Source organism: Corylus avellana, chromosome ca5, assembly GCF_901000735.1.
Source record: "Corylus avellana chromosome ca5, CavTom2PMs-1.0".
NCBI classification, from domain to species: Eukaryota; Viridiplantae; Streptophyta; class Magnoliopsida; order Fagales; family Betulaceae; genus Corylus; species Corylus avellana.
Window position 1 is genome coordinate 18,149,135 of NC_081545.1, and position 14,312 is coordinate 18,163,446.

The window sequence follows — 14,312 nt, forward strand, 5'->3', positions numbered from 1 at the left end:
TGCCACCCCTGGCCACCCTTCAATTTTTTTTAATTTTTAGATTTAATTTTTTAAATTAAATTAATAAAAAATTAATATCTTAATCGGGTAAAATTGTGTGTTTTGAGTTGCCTTAATATCTGTTAAAAAATTTTAACGGCAGAGATTTTATTGTCATTTCAATTGACCAAGAGACTAAATTTTCAAAAAAAAAAAAAAGTTAGGGAGATTTAAATTTTGGATGGTTGACTCAGGGATTTATTATTCATTTACCCTTTTTTTTTTGGAGTATAACTTTTCTTTTTGGTTGGGATGTTTCTTGGGTTATTGACACAGTAGATTAATTTCTTTCATATTAATCAGAATTTTAAGAAAATTTCAATTCGTTTTTAGGTAATATTAATTTTAATGCGTTATATTTCAACTAGAAAAATCTAAGTTCCTCAAATCAAAAGTTTAATCCTTTTTGGATGTTTTTTTTGTTTGAAAAAATATTTTATGTGGGATAGAATTAAGTAAAAATCGTTTTGAATATATTTTGTGTTTTAGGTTATGTGTTTAATTATGATTAAATTTTTTTTAAAAACTGAAAACAAAAGTGTGAAAGAAAAAATAGTCTAACAAACAAAGTCATGACTTTTTACTTATTCATTTGGATTCTCTTGAAGTTTGACAAGGTTTCCACTTTTGCCAACTCTTTTTCCCATTAAATCCATGGAATTCGGATTGAATCCTCTTGTTGTGTGAATTTATAACTTACAAATAAGGGATCAATGTACGTTTATGATGTTTGAATATTAATCATTCCTTTCAATATTAAGACTTTTTATATTTGCATATTAATTATACAAAGTCTTAAATTAAGTCTCTATAATTCACCACTACATGTGATTATTAGAAAGTCAAATGATTGAAAGGAATGATTAAAATTGACATAATGTTCTATAAATTCTGGGAAGGTGGCCAACCAAGATGTACACCTTCCCGAAATTCTACCAAAATTTCCTGGTCGATTTTATTATTACTTCGGGAAACCCATTGAAACAGAAGGTATGGTTAATTTTTTACTTTAAATTTAAAATACGGGTGCCCCTTTTGTCCACGCTAGATGTCTCTAATGTAACACTCCACCCCAATAATATAATATTATCCGCTTTTGACTTCCCTAAATCACACTTCCTAAAAAGTCATCTAAGCTGAGAAAAATAATCTCTAATGACAATCATTGAGTTCTTTCTCTTCTCTAAAACCTTCACTATTATAATATCGTCCCATTGGGAAACATGAAACATATGTTCTTATAAATCACTACATCATGCCCTACCTAAGTATAAAACGAGATATATGGTAGAGGGTATTTAGTGAGTAGATGTCGTGAGGCACATTAGCTGATATAGGTACTCTTCTCAACCCCAGCCCCCTTCTTCAAGTCCATTGTGTCCTTCCTGAATCTTAGAACAATGGTAAACTGTGCTTTCACTTGAGCAACAGTCATTGATAGTTTTGAGCTTTTGTGAGTATATGTTAGAATGTAATTTAAATAATTAAGTCAATCATTTCTTATCAGTTTAAGCTTTTGAAAGAAGTTGTGATTTAATAGAATTCTCAATGCCAATTCTTTTTTATTTTTTTATTTTTTATAAGTAAGCTACACGGTGATTAATCTTAATTATGTTTTGAAGGGAGGAAGCAGGAATTAAGAGACAAGGACAAATCTTAAAAATTATATTTAGAAGTCAAGTTTGAGGTTGCGAGATGCGTTAATTGATTATTTGAAGGAAAAAAGAGAAAAAGATCCCTACAGAAATTTGTTGTTTCGATTAATTTACCAAGCTACAAATAGCTTTACATCTAAAGTTTCTACATTTGAACTTTGAATAATTCGCCCATTGAAGATGAATTCCACTTTTTCTCTCGAAGAAGCCCAGGAACTTTTCTTGAGATGTTGTAGCCATAGGTCTGTGGTGACATTGATTTATGAGGAGTGCTACATATACTATCAAGTGTTCCATTTCAAGTGTTGCTCACTTCCTGATATGACAATGAAAATTACTATTAGATAAAATAATAAATGAAAATTTTCATTGTTACGTCAAACAGTGAATAACTAGAAGTATGTATAGCATTTCTCTTAATTTATTCTCCATAAGGGTGGGAAAGTTTAGGACAATTTGTTTTTTTATTATTGTCATTATATGTATAAACGTGCCTTTTGACTAGGGGCATTATTGGAAACAAAATTCTCTCTTTAAATTTATTGATTTGGGGAGACTATGATGGAGTATGATAATTAAAAAACACGGCATTTGTTTATAAGATTTTATTCTCTTTTTTTTTTTTTCATTTATTTTTCTGCAACATAGGCAAGCAGCTCTAAAGAGAGTTAATGGTTTATTTATTTTTAATTAAGCCAAAACAGCTTTGTAAAATGGACCGATTGATTGACAATAAAAGAAGAAGAAGAAGAAGAAGAAGAAGACGAGGAAGAAAGAAGAAGTAAATCTAGTACATACAACGACAATTTCATTTCATGTTTCTTTGTTTTATTTGCAAATAAATAGTGTTTTTGCGTGAAAAAAAAAAGAAAAAAAAAGAAATAGAGCAGAAAATAGAAATCCTTCCTAATAAAAAACAAAAATTAGATGAAATATATATAATATAAATAAACTTGATATATATATTTCTTGACATGGCTTTTTGACACGTCAAGAAATTTTGACGTGTTTAATTTTACCACGTCAATAAATATTTAAATATTAAGTTATTTAAATAAAATGTTTAAAAATTAAATTGAATTTAAATTTACTGACATGTCAAATATTGACATGTCAAGAAATCCTGACGTGTTGAATATAACACGTCAATAAATATTGACGTGCTACTTTTAGCACGTAAAAAAAAAATTTGTTGAGTGGCACGTCAATAATTACTGACGTGGCAAAATTTGGTTACTGTTTGTCACGTCAAAAACCATCAGGTTTTTTGTAGTTATTTATTTCATTCTCTACATTTTTAAAATATTATTTTTTAATCTTTCTTTATTATTTTCTTTTTCTAGTCTTCATTCATCATTTTGAAGCATTTCCAAATTCTTAGCTCCTATTATATGACCCCCTTCCTCTACTCCTCAGTATGATTTTTATCACCAGCCATGCCCTTTTGGGTCATGTTGATAAGGGAATAGCAAAGTAGTTGAGAAATCCATGTCCTTTTGGGTCATACTCTCTTGGTCTAAAATCCAATGAGGGCAACAAGGACGACATCAAAACAATAACAATAAATTAGTCTCCAAAGGATTGAGGAAAGCTGTGCTGAACCAAGCCGTTGAGGGAGGAAGAGAAGTGAAGAGAGAGAACCATTAAGGGAGAGAGAGAGAGAGAGAAAATGTTAAAAAATTTGAATATTATGATAAAATGAATAGCAAGAAGTAACTATGCACCGGAGACTTCTTCTGTCTCTCCTCAGTAGCCTCTCGGCAATCACTGCTGGCGGGTGGCTTTCTCCGTCGTCTTTAGCCCTCGGCATGCTTGCAGGGTTTGGCCTGCCTTCCACCGCAGTGTCCACCGCTAGTGCTGCTGTCCCTTTATAGTATTTGTTGTCTTTTTATTTTTTCATATGATTTTCTATTCTCTGTGTTTCTTTTTTTTTGCTAGATCCTTGAACTGGCCTAGTTTTCTATTTTTGTCGGAGTTTGTCCTCTCTTTTCCGACTATTGTTGGTCGGACTTGTTCTTATTTTCTGACCACTAATGGTTGTGTTGGTACGGAATGTCACCATATATAAGAACCTTTTTTTTTGGTTCGCTTGATGGACCGGGTCACGTATTTGACCAATTCTCGACTGTTACTAGGATATCTCTGCTCTTTTTGTTTGTGTTCTTATAATTTCCCCTTTCTCTCCCCCCACTTTGAATAGGAAAACAAAAAACAAAAAAACTATGCACTGGAGACGAAAAAATGCTCATAATAGCTAAATTGAACCCTTTAACTATTTTGTTGGAGTTGCTTTTATATCACATCAATTACTTTTTACATTTATTCAAATAAAAATAATACTACAAAACAAATTTTTTTCACCTTTCTATACCAAATATTCTTATTTATTTTTTTATTTTTCACTTAAATCAAATCTTACAGAAGAAAAAGACCAAGAGGATACAACACATTACAAAGAACCATAGCATGTTTCAACACTCGACAACTAAATCCATACAGGAAAACTAAATCCACACTAAACAAAACAAAAGAAATAATTAAGTTAAATTTTACACCAAGTACAAAAAAAATTTCAAAAGAAATTCAAATTTGCAACTTCAATTTTTCTTAAGCAATCCTTGAACTCAGCTTTATACACATTTAAATTCCCTTGCCCCCCACTTCTCCTTGGCTCATAAAACAACATTAAAACCTCCCACTATGAAACAAGGATCTGATTGATTGGTAGCCTTAACCAAAGACAAACTATTCCACAAGTGTCGTCTATCAACACCTTTATTTGCAACATTTACAAACGAATGTTTCCATTACATACCCAGTGAAGTAATTTTATTTGTATATTGAATAATTCAATTTTAAATGGTATTTCTTGTTTTCTGCGGGCCTGTTATAGACACTTTACAAACTACTTTGCCATATACAAATGACTACGTTTAAATGGTACATTGACTTAATGACTTTAGTCAAAACCCAATCATGATTGAGTTTACAAAAATAAAAATTCAACAAACAAGAATAATTCCAATGAAGATTAAATTAAAGTTTAGATTGACAAAAATTGAAAAGTCTCGATTTTAGCTAAATTCCTCGATTGGCTTCCCTTTTTGACTGATCAATTTTTGGGGTTGGCATCTTCCATTTTCTAGAAAAGACTATGTTTACGTGGCTGAAAAAGATATCTAGACCAGTATGTTGAGCGGATTATATCGAACCAAAGATCATAATGTAGCAGAACAAATGAAATAATTGGGACACCAGCCGAAACAATTATGGCAATTGGAATACTTGTCGTTTTGCACTTATAGACCAAGAAGAAAGTTGCACTGAAGGCGACCACCATTCCTACTATGGAGATGAAGAGTCCAGTGAGTCCAAACACTAACCTTGCAGGTAATGATTTGAGGAAATCCTCTTCCTTGTAACGAGATGTAAGAATTGATAGGAAAATTAATATTGAAGTCGAAGAAGATAACAATGCAATTGCATCTGATATGAAGAATGTCATAAACCAGTTACTTTTCAATAAGATTGGAGTGCGTTCTTCTTGATGGTTCCCACCTGGAACAGTGAAGGTTGCAGCAAAAACCACAGTAGCAATTAATGTTGCCACAAGCATGCAGTAGTTTGCTGTCTCCTTCATCCAATTTTCACCATCCCTTTGTAAATGTCTATGTGTCTCTGTAAATATATCCTCAGGTGTTTGGCCATTTGAATTTTTCGCATGCAAGAATATTGCAGGGGGGCATAATCTTTTCAATCTCCTACAATAACCAAGGTGTAAATTTTATATATAGAGAAAGTGCAACCAAAAGAAATTAAGGAATTTGGAATAACATCAATGCACACCTTAAACCACAACAATTCTCGTTGCATTTGAAGAGCTGCCCCTGATACGATATTTAGCCTATTTGAAGGAGCCAATTGTCCAGCCAAATGTAGCAAATTGTTATTGTTATTGTCACAAAAGAGTACAATGAAATCATTGAGAGCGCCGATCTCGTATATTAGCTTGAATACACTCTCTTGTCGATATAAGACAGAAATGTGAAATAAACTTCGATTCTGTTTATCAAACTTGAACATGAGATCAGGATGAGAGCGTAAAAGTATGGTTAGAAATTCAACACTCCCTAATTCGGCAGCATCAAAAAGAAAAGAGGAATGTTTCTCAACCAGGCTTGAGAATTGTTCATCTGGCAATATTTGAATATTTTTCCAAAGGTCTTCAATTAATTGATGGGCTAACGCTTGCATGAACGCTTTGTTCCAGACCCCTTTGTGCCCTAGGATGAGGAAAATAATCTATTCAAAGATCATTTGGTAAAAAATTATTAAATCTATATCTATAATAGTTTCACTGTCTTGCAACATCCATAAAAGGAAATAATATTGAAATTTAAATAAAAGAAAATGGAGATAATGAAATGCTTTAACGTGGTTAATTTGTGTTCTAGCTAGCTAGCTAGTTGTGAACTCTTTTGGATAAGTTTTGTCCATATCGAATGCAACAAGTTCTAGTATTGTTGTTTATATGATATGAGTCGAATCAAACTTGTGTAAACTCAAGCTCATATAAACTTGATTTGACTTACACAAACATATATAACTTCATGTTTATTATTTTTAATTGTATTATTCTTATCTTTATAATCATAACATTTTAAGTATTTAAAGATACGCAAGAAAATATTCTTCTAAATTTAGGCTTGAAGAACTAATTTTGCACTTATTCCTAATTTTTATAATGTCATAAATAAAAATCAATTTATCTAGTTAACTCGAACAATTAAATCTTAACAATAATTAAATAAATAATGATTGACACATATTTACTAAAAAGTATAAATAATCATGATATTTACTTTGTATAATCTAACAACCCCCTATTTTAGAATTAGGTTGGGCCTTAAGTGAGCCCAATCATCTCTTGGGCATAGAGTGTGCATGCCCTTCTATTAGGGTCTATATTAACTTCAGAACCCTTAGACTCAAAATTCATTTTTTCCAAATTTATTTCAAAAATAACTTTTGGTTTAAGGATTGAAGGTTTGGCGTGGTACCTAGGGAGGAGCTCAATTCTCTACATCTCGCTTGAGATTCTTTAAATAATTTAAAAAGAATATTTGAAAATTTGAAAAGGTTTTATTAAAAAAAAAAAAAAACAAAATTTGCTTGCATTTTTTAGAACAGACAGAGTTTTCCTTCAAACTATGTTGGAGGAAGTTCTTCCAACGGACAGTCTATAAAAATGACATGTGCCATTTAAACATGTGAGATGTATATATTTTTTTTAATAACAGGTCCATTTAGAACCGCCAAAATCTTGAAAGTCCACTTTACCTTCCTTGCATGGACAGTCATCGACTCACCCCTAAGGAATTTTCCAAATGGAGAATTTGACATACCCCCTTTCCCAAATACAAATCTTCTTTTAAATTCTAAAGAAGTAAATAGGGCAACTAGATTAAAAGTTGTCAAAACATCCTTAAAAACCTAAACCTTATTTAACAACTTTTGTAATACCCCAAGTATTAATTAGGGTTAAGAGTGCCTTAAACTAAATTCTAGGACGTTAGGGTTGGATCCAAGGGAAAGGATGGGGAGTTTTGGACTTTTAAGGATTTTTTATGTTTGCTGAACATTTGAAGTTGGATAGCGAATGATCGAAGTTGGAAAACGAACAATCAAAGTTGGGTACCAAACGATCGAGAGGAAAGGCTGAATGATCAAGAAGAAAGATCGATCGATCGATACAATACTAACTACGAACATTCGATGGGAAAGCCTGAATTGTCAATGACTTTGCATGCAATGAAAATTCAACACCTTAGCCCTATGGCGTGTGCATGTAGTCTTTAAATTCACTCTTATTGCTCTTTGCCTTATGTTGGACCCCTTAGCTTCAGTAAACCCTAGAGTGAGACTGAGGGTGAGTTTTGGAGGAAGGAATTCTTTTGGGTTTCATGTTTGAAAGAATGTAACCTATTTACTTAAATGTTGGTCTTGTGATGTTTTAGTCTTTTAATTAAGCCACTTTTTAACTACTGTCTAGGAGTTAATCTCGTAGATTAAGGTTTTGGGTTATTGTTATGAGTTCCTAGAATTTATATCTAGGATCTAGTTTTGTTTAAAGTATGGGGTAGTTTACATTATGATATTTTGTAGCTTGCATGATTAGTTACTCTTTAAAACCTTAAAATGTAGACTTATGGGTTATGCTGAGGATTTGTGATAGATTTAATGAAGGGTTGGGGATTTAAGGAAAAAGGATGTACTTAATTAGATGTCTATGAATGCTTTATTTGTGCTGAGGAATAGTGTTGCAACAACAGATCTTACTAGATTAAGGTTGGGTTAAGGATTTGGTCTTAGATGGGTTTCTACGAGTGATGCCAATTGTTCGACATCAATAACAAATGTTTGATACTTTGACCGAATGTCTATTTAGGATTTAGAACCCTCTTAGCTTAAGATTAGAGACTGGTTATGGACCATTTCACCAATTCTTTTGAGGTTGAAGTTTATTCAAAGTTTTACTTGATGAAAAGTCACTACTAAGGTGAGTAAAACTCAAATGGATACTTGTTGTTTCATTTCTTCATGACATGATTATTTTACGTATCAAACATGCATGCTTCCAACTTACATGAAATACATTTTTGAATCATGTGAGCTCTGCTTTTGTAAAAATGAGTGATGAATAATATTGAAATGATGAAATATAATTGAGATTTGTAAAAACATGCATATAAAAGACAATAATTAATTGCATCGTATGACATAATATTTCATGTACGGATGGAGGCCACGGAATATATAAAAGTTGGGGTTGGAGGCAAACTAACAGAAGTTTAAGCATCTTTCCCATACTGATAGTGCTGCAAAGGGTTTCTTTGCCAACACTTGCAATGCTATACGTCCATCGGTGTCCTTGGCAATTGCTAATGTTGGATCCTTTTGTAGAATTTTCAATGCTATATCTGTTTATCATCAAAACAACACATTCAATTTGTTGATGATGAGTAAAAATTAGTGAGAAGTACGACATACATTATACATACCATATAAATTAGTGGAAATGGTAGCATTAAGGAGATCAATGCGTTCAGTAGCAGTCAATTGTTCAAAAGGAGTCACAGAGAATAGATACAACACCATGTCTCTATTTTCCATCGAAGATGCCATTAGAAGTGGTAGACATTGTTTGTCACCTCTGATCAATGGCAATTTATTGTTGATTTTCACCATCTCCTCTGCAATTTTCAGAGTCCTTGATACAGCAGCATAGCAAAATGCTGTGTTACCTTCCGTGTCTTTCAATTCTAACTCATCCGGAGTCATCCATTTCAGCACTTGTTTGACAAAACTAACGTCTTGTGCTGAAGCTGCAATGTGAAGGATTCTTCGATTGTCTATTGTTATGGGAGCTCCCACGGCTTCTGGATATTTCTCTAGTATGGCTTTAGTAGCTTGCCAATCACGTCTTAGGCCAGCTCGATAGAGGGGAAGATATATTTTAAGGTATTTCAATCTTTCTTGCCCTGATAATTTTCACATAATTAACACCATGCAGAATATTTCTATCTCATCATGACGAGCTAGAGATAGAGAGAAGGAACAGGATCCTCTCAAATGAACTGAAAAGTATCCAATTAGTTATAGTAAAAATGTATTTTTGTCTTCTCAATTATAACTAATTGAATATTCTCTACTTTCTAGTTCAAATAAATTAGAGAGGAGCCTAATTCGAGAGGAGAAAGGGATGGAGTGCACTTACTCTCATTACTTTCACTTTCAACGTCTACCATTGAGCTTGCCTCCTCGACATCTGTCTGCATCTGATTCTTGTCTCTGATTTGTGAACATATTGTATTCCAAGTTCGATACATCTGGTTGTAGATAATTAAGAGCCCTTTGATGAGGAATCGTTGGTAGATGAAGCTCCAAGCGTCCAAGAACGAAACCATCCTCGTTGAATGATATCTTTTTTTGCGAAACAAAGTAAATTGAAAGTTTGACACTCTTAATTGAGAACTTTTCAACTTTAAAAGGTAGTATCAAAATCAGTGAAAATTCAGGGGTTTTGTAAAGTTTTTTCCTATAAAATAACTCTTACTTAATCAGTATGATATTATCTATAGATAAATGGTACAGTTTCTCTCGGTGTTCGATCTCTTCATCCTACGTGGATATTATTTTCTAAGAAAAATAATATATATGTTGTGACGTTTTGTTGCTTTCAAAAAGCGTTGAAATTTGATTTGCTGTAAATTTTTATTTTGATATATATGGGGCTAAATGAAGATTTTTGTTTCTATTATGCACAAATTGTATTGAGAGAGAGAAGCAAATGTAGTACATATTGTTAAATAGAATGAGCTTTAATATTATGATTTAAACTTGAAACCGCTAGAACATATTAAATCAATATTAGATATCTCAAAAGCTTAATTAATTTAATAAAAAAAAAAAAAAATCTAATTACCGTTAATTACAAACTGCAACCGCCATTCACCTAATGCGCTCCAACCACGACAATGGCAATCCCTGAGAACAACTAACAAATATATATATACAAAACCCACCAGCCCCTTTACAATCTTTATTCTTTTTTATAGAAAAGAAAAGAAAAACAATGGCATCCGACATCCATTAATATTAACACTTTTGTCATTGTAACGTTTACACTTTTTACTATGCTGCTTCTTATTTTTTGAATCCTGTAGACTCTTTATGATTCTTGGATGCTACGTTTGCATATGCTTTCTTCGAGTTTACTTCAAGGCAGCTTTGCCTAAATAATCAATTAAAAACATTTGCCAAGTTTGTGTATGCTTGTTTTTTTAGCTCACTTTTAGGCAGCTTTGCGTAGATAATCAGTTAAGAAATTAGCTAGTTTTTTTTTTTTTTTTTTTAAATGAATAACTTTTATTAAAAAAGAGGGTAAAATCCTCTTTAACCCCCTCAAACTACCACTCAAGTGATAATCTTCCTCCCAAACTATTAATTGCAACAATTTACCCCATAAACTATCAAAACAATGACAATGTGCCTCCAATGCTAAAAAAATGATGAAATTACCCCTATAAAATTTTAAATAAGACAAAAATACCCCTAAAATTTTGAAAATAAATAAATAAATAAATTTAAAATTAATTTTTTTTTTTTAAAAAAAACAAAGGTGGTTCGAAAGAACCACCCCATGGGTGGCAAGGGCCTGCAGGCAACGACAGATCTAGGAATTGAGTATAGGAGGGGCGACATTAAAATAATAAAATAATTTTTTTTTTTTTTTTAATCTTTAATTCTTAGTTGTTTTTTTTTTTTTTTGGTAAAGTCCACATCCCTCCTCAAACTACCGCAGAATTGACAATGTCCCCCTCTCAACTTTTAATTGTGACAATATTCCCCCAAACTACCAAAATATTGTCAATGTCTCCCCTAAGGTTAACAAAAAGATAAAAATGACCCTATATATTTTTCAATAAGATAAAAATACTCCTATAAATTCAAATAATAATAATAATAATAATAAATTTAAATGATTAAAAAGAATGATTTATATATATATATAATGAAAACTATTAATTTAAAAAAAATAATTTTTTTAAAACGAATATTTTTTAAAAAAAAATTGAAATTTTTATTTGAAAGAAACATTTTTTTTTTTTTAGTTTTGTTTTAGAAAACAAAAATTTTTATTTTCTTAAACGAAAAATTGTTAATTTTTTTTAAAACAGAAATTTTTATTTAAAAAAGTTAGAAAAAAAAAATTCAATTTAGGGGGACATTGTCACAATTGTGTGGTAGTTTGTGGGTGACATTGTCAATTGTGTGGTAGTTTGTGGACTTTTCCCCCCCTTTTTTTTGTCCATCCAAACTTATTACTACTCTTCAAATTTAGGATTAACTTGAAGACGTAACCCTGGATCATGTAGTAGAATAGAAATGTCAATCGACTTAAATACTTGAGATTCAATTTTTGGCATCTTAGAAAGGTGCTCAAGAGTTAAAGTTTGGGGATTCGATGTCGAGGAAGACATTTTAGAATTTGAAGCAACATCCTTTTTCTTAAAAAAATGCGTTTTGACTTGTTCATGATGCAATCTAAGATTTTTTGGAAACCTGAAAAATTTATTTATCTATTAGTTTTAATACTTATCACACTAAACAATTTATGGCTAATGACACATATTCTAATGATATTATAATAAAATTATTAGTATATTCCAATAGCTATTAATTTAACAAATCAACAAAAAAAATGTATGAATAAAAAGAACAAACAATAACAAATAACATACTTGAGATTGGCAATAATCTACTGAAGTTTGAAACTTGTTGATTATTGCCAAACTCAGGTATATATATAATCTCAAAGTATATATATAGATAAAAACACCTAAAAAAATGTCAATATTGTTTTAATTAGAATAAGAGAAACAAAATTTTAATAACTCATAGCTCATAAAGTATATATATATATATATAAAAGAAGGATTAGTATCTAGTAAATATTTTGAAAAATCCACTAAAAAATTAAATTCTGCCAGTGGAAGCCGTTTACAAATCAAATATGAATTAAATAGTGTCCATGTTTGCCAAAACAATGTTTGTTTTGATTCGTCTGCTGTCCTTGTTAAAAATATGTCTGAAAAAGTTATTCTTGGTCTTCCCTTTATTGCCATGCTTTATCCTTTCGTTGTTGATGAAACTGGTGTTTCAACCATTAAGTGGGGGTTGAAGTAAAATCCTATTTTGCTTCTAAATTTGAAATTGATGTTAGCCACTTGAAGATTATCTCAAACTAAGCATTTAAACTTTTTGAAACAAGAAGTTAGATACAAAAGAATTACTGAGCAACTTTCTGATAAATTACTACAATCTAAGATTACAGCCTTCAATATTCTGATCATCGATCTAGTTTGGTCTGAACTTCCTATTGCCTTTTGGCATAGGAAAAAACACATTGTTTCTTTACCATATATTAAAGATAAAGTATAAAATTTAAGCCAATGGAAACACAGATCCTCGACTCTTATGGCTCTGATACCAATGGAGGGGAGATGATGGTTAATTAATGAATGAAAATAATTAATTGAAAATAAATGAAAATAAAGCAGCAGAACTATCCATGTAAGTTGTAATTGCAACTAAAATAAACATGATACAAGAATTTCCAAAGTAAGCGTGAAATTGGAGCGTATAAAAGAGATATGGAACAGATTGATGATGAAAAGATATCAAAAATATTTGATTAACAAGAGTACTTTCAGATTCAAACGTAGTTTAGAAGTAGTGAAAGTACACAAGAGCAAAAGGGATTACAAATAGTAGGCAGGATAGCTACAAAATGACTTCAGTGTTTTAGGCTGAAAGCTTCTACCTTACAATGAGGGGGATTCGTCTTTTTATAGACAAAATCCAATGGGTACATAAAAATTACATTGGGAAAGTTAACAGTAAAAGTAAAGAACTGTAATGTCGGTAGAAACTATAGAGAACTGTAGTGTTGGCAGGAACTATGGCAAAATTGTAATGTCAGCAGGCACTGTAGCAGAAACTGTGCTATGATAATAGACAAATGTCTTCGGGAATAGAAATGGTACGTTGGTGGGTAAATGTAGCGGTGCCTTTGTAAAAGACAAGTTGAGTGGTGCCATTGTAAATGGCAAGTGAGCGGTGCCACTGTGAAGGGCAAATGAACGGTGCTATTGAGAAGGGCAAGTGAGCGGTGCCACTATGAAGGGCAAATGAGCGGTGCCATTGTGAATGGCAAATGAACGGTGCCACTGTGAAGGGCAAATGAATGGTGCCACTATAGAGGACAAATGATTATAAATCTTAAATTCCTGGGTAATAGTTATCGGGGCTATCGCCAGGGAAACCGGAAATTTCGTACCATTCTCTCATGGGGTTAAAAGTAGCTTCAAAACATCAGAATTTTATTCTTCATCTTCATCAGAATTATCATTGAGAGATTCCAGAAGTGCTTTTAAAATATCATTCTTTTCTTTTTTCTTCATAAAAGATTTTTTCTTTGAAGAACTGGACACCACAAAAAAAACAAGGTTTAGTGACATGGTTATTTGGGGCATTTTTGGCTAAAAAAACGTCCCTATTGATTTCGCAACGCTTGATTAGGGGCACTTGGGACATGTCGGTTTTTATGGCGACTAGAATTTAAGATTGAGACGTTTTTTTATGAAAAAACACCTCGAAAAGGGGACGTTTGGAACAAAGCGCCCCCCGTTTTAAAAGGGGGCGCTTAGTTGTGAAAAACGCCCCCTTTTTTAAATGGGGGTGCTTCCTAGGCAAGCGCCCCCTTTTTTAAATGGGGCCACTTCCTAGGCAAGCGCCCCCGTTTTTAAATGGAGGCACTTCCTAAGCAAGCGCCGCCATTTAAAAAAGGGGGCGCTTCCTAATCAAGCGCCCCATTTTTAGAATCAGGGTGCTTCCTAGGCAAGTGCTCCCTTTTTAAAATAAGGGCGCTTCCTAGGCAAGCATCCCATTTTTTAAAAGGGGTCGCTTGCCTAGGAAGCGACCCCTTTTTAAATGGGGGCGCTTGCCTAAAAAAGGGGGCGCTTACCTAGGAAGCACCCTCATTCTAAAAAGGGG

At 32.3% G+C, this 14,312-nt stretch overlaps 1 pseudogene; it reads right to left on the reverse strand.

The window, feature by feature from the left end:
• Positions 1-4,836: 4,836 nt before the first annotated feature.
• LOC132181886 (ankyrin repeat-containing protein NPR4-like) lies at positions 4,837-9,661 on the reverse strand (annotated as a pseudogene).
• Positions 9,662-14,312: the final 4,651 nt, after the last annotated feature.